This window comes from Sinocyclocheilus grahami, unplaced genomic scaffold (assembly GCF_001515645.1).
Source record: "Sinocyclocheilus grahami isolate Dianchi unplaced genomic scaffold, SAMN03320097.WGS_v1.1 scaffold443.1, whole genome shotgun sequence".
NCBI lineage: Eukaryota > Metazoa > Chordata > Actinopteri > Cypriniformes > Cyprinidae > Sinocyclocheilus > Sinocyclocheilus grahami.
The window spans coordinates 841,760-848,568 of NW_015505622.1; positions in this window are offsets into that span (position 1 = coordinate 841,760).

Genomic DNA, 6,809 nt, shown 5'->3' on the forward strand with positions numbered 1-6,809 from the left:
ACTGCGTTAGGCTAACTGAGACTTGTCATTTGCACTTATATATTGTTGCTCTTTTGTTAGTTTTGACTGCTTTTATTGTCCTCATTTGTAAGTCGCGTTGGATAAAAGCGTCTGCTAAATGACTAAATGTAAATGTAAATATAGGCCTATTCTTATCTACTTGGTTAGAATTGGTCCAATTTGTAGTTAATCTCAAACAGTCTTGACTGGTTAAATTATAGCGTCTCAGATTCTCATTCCAACCTCTGTCTCCTGATGTTCTGAGCAATAGACCTGCTAGCACGCTTTCCCAGTCTGTAAAAAAAAACAAAAAAAACATTGGCACAAGGTATTCATAACTATTGCCATCCTGGCCAGACTCTCATCGTTCATCATGATAATGATGATAACTGCAAATTGCATTTCATCCTGGAGAGGCATTGTCTCAGCACATCAAATGCGGGATATCTCCTGGCCTAAGCTCAGTTTCACACTAATAGAGACACACGGCTTTATCTAAAAGCCTGCTGTCTTCCTCAATCTGGCTGCTGTATCTGCAGATATGGCCAAACTTCATTATTAGAATGTGCCCAAGTCTCCACAGGACGGCTCTCTCGACTCTCAGGACTTATTCTCACATCGTTTTTATCAATTTCCCTGTGTGTGCCCATTTCCTGTGCTCTGACTGATGATTCTCTGCTCACTTTCATTGGCTGGATTGTGCATCAGCTTCATTGGTTTGTGTTTTGGTAAAGCAGAGCGATTCAACCGTTTCCTCATCTTTGGTTATCCAGATGTCTCCTTTAAAGGAACAGTGTGAAGTACAATTTGTTGCATGTACTGCAACATGATGAATGATTTTATGTCTGGAGAAGTGTGAGAGGTTAAAAGTCATATATGGACCAGGTGGTCTTATACAGCAAGGCAGGGTATAAAATGGCAGGGTCATTTTATCCTTTGTAAAGACAGGGAGACTCATCAGCATCAGCGTCATTGAGGAAGAAAGATTGATTGATATGATCAATCTGCCTCATGAGCTGTAATCACAGTGAAAAGCTTCACACCCATCCTTCAAGCTCTCAATCTACCACCTGTGGAGAGGGAAATAGACAGAGCATAGGGAAGAAATTGAGCTGCACAGTGTATATATAGCATCTGAAAATATTCAGAGCAGTTTTGTAGAGACTTACACGAATTTTCAAAATATATGAATTGTATTGATTTAGAGCAGGGACTCCTAAATGGACAAAAAGACTAAATAAAATCCTGTCATCATTTACTCACCCTCATAATGCTCCAAACCTGTATTCCTTTCTTTCTTCTACATTACAGAAGATATTTTGAAGAGTCCTGGCCGAGGTCTGAGTAGGCTGAGTCTGAGTCTAAATGATTTTGGATCTATGACAAGTCCAAAACTATGAAAGTATGGTCTTGGCCCGGTCTTGAGATGAACTTGAGAGACTATTCCTTTAAAATCCTGTATTTACATAATGTAGCGTCTGCGTAGGATCATGCATGATAGTTGGACTGTTTATGGCTTAAAAGACCCCTTTTAGCCTAGTATATGTGATAAAATAATTATTGCTGATGTACAGAATCAAATAATTTAATATTTGACAAATAATTACATATAAATGTATACATGAATGAATGAATGAATGCATGCATGCATGAATAAATAAATAAAATAATAATAGGTGCCCTTTAAAAAGGTAATTTTTAGAGGCATTTATGAAGCCAGTGACTCTAGCAAATAAGTGACCAGAAAGTGTCCAATTTTTGTTTGCTTCAAAAAGGTATGAAAGATCAGCTTCTTTAATATAAATGCAACTAAATTTGTTGCTGTTGTTTGATACAATGACATTCATAACATGTGGCTTAATTGTCCAGATGTTTAGATCAGTCTAAGCAGAGGTGATCTTGATCTTATATTCATTGTAAAACTCCCTAATAATATATTGCAGTATTGGAATGGCATGTTTACAATAGCTTTAATAATGACAAAGCTTACATTACTTGTACAGTATGTACTGCATCTACACGAATGTAACTCTAATGCTATACATATCTTTTAATGATTATCCCTAGAGCTCAGTTGCCAAAGTTAAAACCCAGAGCTCATTACAGTATGACGTTTGCAGTACAGCCAATCTTCCTCTCCGGTGTCTATTTAGCTCCACATCAAATGTTAATAGAGGTCAGGTTGGGGGTAGTGACTGTGGGGCTGGGCTGGACTCTGTGGAGGAATCCCACAAGGGTGATGATGGGGCAAGGGGCTAACAACCCTCCAGTTCCCCCACCCATACTAACTAGAACCAGTGCAGTATTAAAGAGCCAAAAGAGCTGGAGAAGAGCAAAGGCTGTTGCCATGCGGACGGCTGAGCCAAAGCATCATGATTCAAGAGATCCAAACAAGCCATAATGGTGAACTCTCACTGCCACTCAGAGACATTCATATTGCATCAAAAATATCAGACCCACAGCTCCTCAAAAAGTGATTGAAGCATGTTTAATAGATCTGAAACGTCTTTCTTCCTTCTGTGAACCCCTGATAACCTGATAATTTGCACAAGGTGTCAATGTGTTTCATATACCATTTAAAGCCACAGTATATAACTTTTATTTTCTTTGGTATGGGTCAAAGGCGAGATGTCCCATTGTGGTGTCTGCATAAAATTCAATTCACAAAAAAAGATTTTATGTGCATGGAAAGCATATTCAATGCAAGTAAAGCTTCTACTTTAATGTTTCAAATAACGTTGATGAAAACAAAATGTCAAAAATAGGTTAAAAAAAATTCCATCATCATTCAGCGTAACATTTATTCATGTAAAAATGAAACAACATAGTTATTCTTACCTGTGCTTATTAAAAAAAAAAGATAATACTAAATTTTTATATATTTTAAATGATTAAAAACTTGACAACTGGGAAAAATCTAGTGTTTCAAGGGTAGTGGCAAAGATTGGTAAAGATTTAAAATTACAATGAATTAGTTTGGGGGGATGCACTGTGAGTCTTTTAATGACCTCCAATTATTTCTAAATATGCCTGACAAGTTTTATTGTTATATAAACTATTGTTGCACTGTACAGCATTTTAGTGAGTGTTTTCTGTAAATCATTGTAAAAATATATGTATTTATTTCTGTATGAAGAGTTCAGATGCAAAAGCCTCTAAGTGCCATCTGAAATTTTCTTCTAAAATGAGCATTTTTATTAGACTACTATTTTTAGGTTAAGTAATTTTACTCTAATAGCAATGTATAGGTCCTTTGCATCTGAACTCTTCATATTTATTTAAATATTTTTAGTTTCAGTTAACTACATTAACCTTGGAGGTGATGTCCTGTTCTTCCAAACAATGGCCGATGCTTGGGAAGCCTGTTAGAACATTGTTTTTCTAATTTTTGTCATTTTTTGTGCAATTACGTTTGGTCTTACTAATGGTACCAAAATAAAACACTGCAGCTTTAAATAAGCTCAGCCAATAGGGGCTTTAAGCTCACAGTATGATGCAACTGTACAGTAATGTGAATGTGTTAAGCTCTGTTGTGGAGTTTTCAGTGCATTTTTTGGTCAACACAAAGTGCAGTCATTCACTGTAAACATAAAGCAATATTGGGGCTGGCAGGTGTTGTTTGACCCAGCCGTGTCTTTATGGAGAAGCCCACAGCCAGAGTGAGTTACAGCACAAATGTACTGTCAGCTGAAATGTTGTGTGAGAAATACTAGTGGAGAACTCAAAGTGCTACAGGCATTAATGCTGAACACAGTTTCTGTGCTGCTGTTGCTTTTGGATGGGTGGGTGGATGGCATGTTTTAGATATGTGTGTTTGAGGCTTTCCTTGAGAGTGGATGAGTTTGTGTGAGACATATGAAATGTAAATGTTCTCTCCAGGGGCTGAGAGGCTACATGTTGTGCAGTTCCGAACTCTGAATTCTATATTTATTTATTATTTTTAGGCTTTGGATAGAATTGTCAATAGCAAGGTGTCAGAATGTTTGTGGGCTTGCATAATGTCAGAGGAACTCTCAATTACACAGCACGCACACACACACACATGCTTGGACACATTGATATATGCATGCATATCCATGTGTACCTGCACACTTTGCTGACACATTGGCAGGCCGACAAGACAGGCACGCACACACATTCTCCCCGAGTCCTCTGGCATTTATACATGTTCGCTCACAACCATTTCTGCCAGCAGTGCTGGTTTTTAACAGGTTCATTCTCTGAAACAGCTTACCAATGCTGCCACTGGCTTCTTGGGGTGCTAATGTTTTGTTTTCCAACAGTGTAGTTACGTAACCTTTTTCCCACACCAAAAAAAAAAAAAAAAAAAAAACTTAAATCAGCCTAGCTTTTCTGTTCTTAGCTGGTTTAAGTGTCCAAAACCCCTCTAAAACCAACCAACAGGCCAGCCTGACCCATCTGGGAAATCAAGCAATATTTTTTTCCCTAACAGGGATTCTGAAACTATAATAATATAAAAACATGCATAGTTGCAACGATTACTTTAACTATAAACTATGATAAAACTGTGATTAAGTGGTATTATTCAACACTCTCATATAAAAAAAATGTTATATTGTCGAGTATGTTACCTATATAGGCGATATGTAATTTTCACATAAGTACATTCTCTGGGTAGATGAATATATTCATATAAAATCCCTATAGTAAATATATTTTATAGTTTATTATATGTAGCAACTAGGGCTGGGCGATATAGCTAAAAAATGTATCAACGATATAATGTTTCACATCGTTCAGTATCGATAATTGACATTTTTAGCTATCGATTTTAGGTATCGATAATTTAACTTTCTCCATATAATCGACATTTTTTATAACCTTTTTTAAAACAAAAAGCAATATTTTTTTTTTTATTATTTAACCACTGTATTTTTAAATTAACCCAATTTATTGAGACAAACAACACATGTTTTGTTTTGTTTTAACAGTCAAACACAAAATAAAAATTATACAAATATCTAATTTCTAATGTTTTATATGCAGATTAAATAGGCCTTAAGGAAACGTTTGGCTTGTTTCCCCGAAGCCACAGGAGGATGCAATGAGCAAAATAATGCAGTGCATTAAATTGTCAACGCAAGGAAATAACTGTCTATAAAAAAATGTGTATCACTTCTAAATTAACTCATATAAATCAAACATAATTTCGTAAATTGCATAAACAATTATGAACAAAACAGCATCATGTATTTATGCATTGCTTAATACAAAGAGCCGAATCGCCGATCACACAGATTGCCTTTAAAAACATATGAGACGCAGTGAAAAGGAATAAACCTCCACAAATTCGTGACGTGTTTTCTAAAAGTTTAAACTGTTTTAACTTTGCACGGCTTTCTATACATCTCTTGTGTGAGACGTGAGTGCAGCAGTTATATTTGTCCGTCTAAAAATGCACTGAATATGCGTTCTGTGTGAATGGCTTGGTTTCGGTCTTAACCTAATCAAGATTGTCGAGTATGTTACCTATATAGGCGATATGTAATTTTCACATAAGTACATTCTCTGGGTAGATGAATATATTCATATAAAATCCCTATAGTAAATATATTTTATAGTTTATTATATGTAGCAACTAGGGCTGGGCGATATAGCTAAAAAATGTATCAACGATATAATGTTTCACATCGTTCAGTATCGATAATTGACATTTTTAGCTATCGATTTTAGGTATCGATAATTTAACTTTCTCCATATAATCGACATTTTTTATAACCTTTTTTAAAACAAAAAGCAATATTTTTTTTTTTATTATTTAACCACTGTATTTTTAAATTAACCCAATTTATTGAGACAAACAACACATGTTTTGTTTTGTTTTAACAGTCAAACACAAAATAAAAATTATACAAATATCTAATTTCTAATGTTTTATATGCAGATTAAATAGGCCTTAAGGAAACGTTTGGCTTGTTTCCCCGAAGCCACAGGAGGATGCAATGAGCAAAATAATGCAGTGCATTAAATTGTCAACGCAAGGAAATAACTGTCTATAAAAAAATGTGTATCACTTCTAAATTAACTCATATAAATCAAACATAATTTCGTAAATTGCATAAACAATTATGAACAAAACAGCATCATGTATTTATGCATTGCTTAATACAAAGAGCCGAATCGCCGATCACACAGATTGCCTTTAAAAACATATGAGACGCAGTGAAAAGGAATAAACCTCCACAAATTCGTGACGTGTTTTCTAAAAGTTTAAACTGTTTTAACTTTGCACGGCTTTCTATACATCTCTTGTGTGAGACGTGAGTGCAGCAGTTATATTTGTCCGTCTAAAAATGCACTGAATATGCGTTCTGTGTGAATGGCTTGGTTTCGGTCTTAACCTAATCAAGATCTTCTACGCATTGAGCTACTATATTTCTCTAATATTTTGAACACATCAACTGCACATCTCGTGGGCTAGACTAATAAAACATTCATTAAACAACATACGTCTGGCCCTATCCTTGATAAACCAGCATGAAAAATAATGATGATTTACCCCCAGTCTTTCCATGTAGGGACTGTTGCCATGGTTGAAATTCTAATAACATAGTTGTGCTAATGTATACGGCTAATCAAATCACAGCAATAGTTCTGTAAAAAAATAATTTGTAAATATAGGGAATTACATTTCTGCTGCCGTTGTATGATTGTCCATCCATATCTATAGCCTCATTTCCTCTCATCTGTCTATACTTATCTGTAGAATTTCAGACCAAATCAATTCGAGGCAGCGTCTGTTATTTTGATGAAAGTCCCACTCTCAGATGCTCTGGTATAAAAACGTC